Raw genomic sequence first — 245 nt, 5'->3', positions numbered from 1 at the left:
CTTCCCAGGAGGTCACCCATCCTAGTACTACTCTCGCCCAAGCACGCTTAACTGCGGAGTTCTGATGGGATCCGGTGCATTAGTGCTGGTATGATCGCACCCATCAAACTAATTACTTAAAATTCATATAATCCTTGAGCGACATACGAGCGTCCTTCCGATCCCAATCCAAACGGAGATCTGATCCAAACCCATGGCTACGCGATGGGCAGGGCGAGATTTTCCCAAAAATCCACTCCCGAGTG

General features: G+C 50.2%; 1 pseudogene; it reads right to left on the bottom strand.

The window, feature by feature from the left end:
- On the bottom strand, nt 1-102 carry LOC118345405 (annotated as a pseudogene; the record flags this gene model as incomplete).
- Between the last annotated feature and the right edge of the window lie 143 nt (nt 103-245).

Source organism: Juglans regia, unplaced genomic scaffold (genome assembly GCF_001411555.2).
Source record: "Juglans regia cultivar Chandler unplaced genomic scaffold, Walnut 2.0 Scaffold_2591, whole genome shotgun sequence".
NCBI classification, from domain to species: Eukaryota; Viridiplantae; Streptophyta; class Magnoliopsida; order Fagales; family Juglandaceae; genus Juglans; species Juglans regia.
This window is presented reverse-complemented; position numbering and strand designations above follow the sequence as displayed.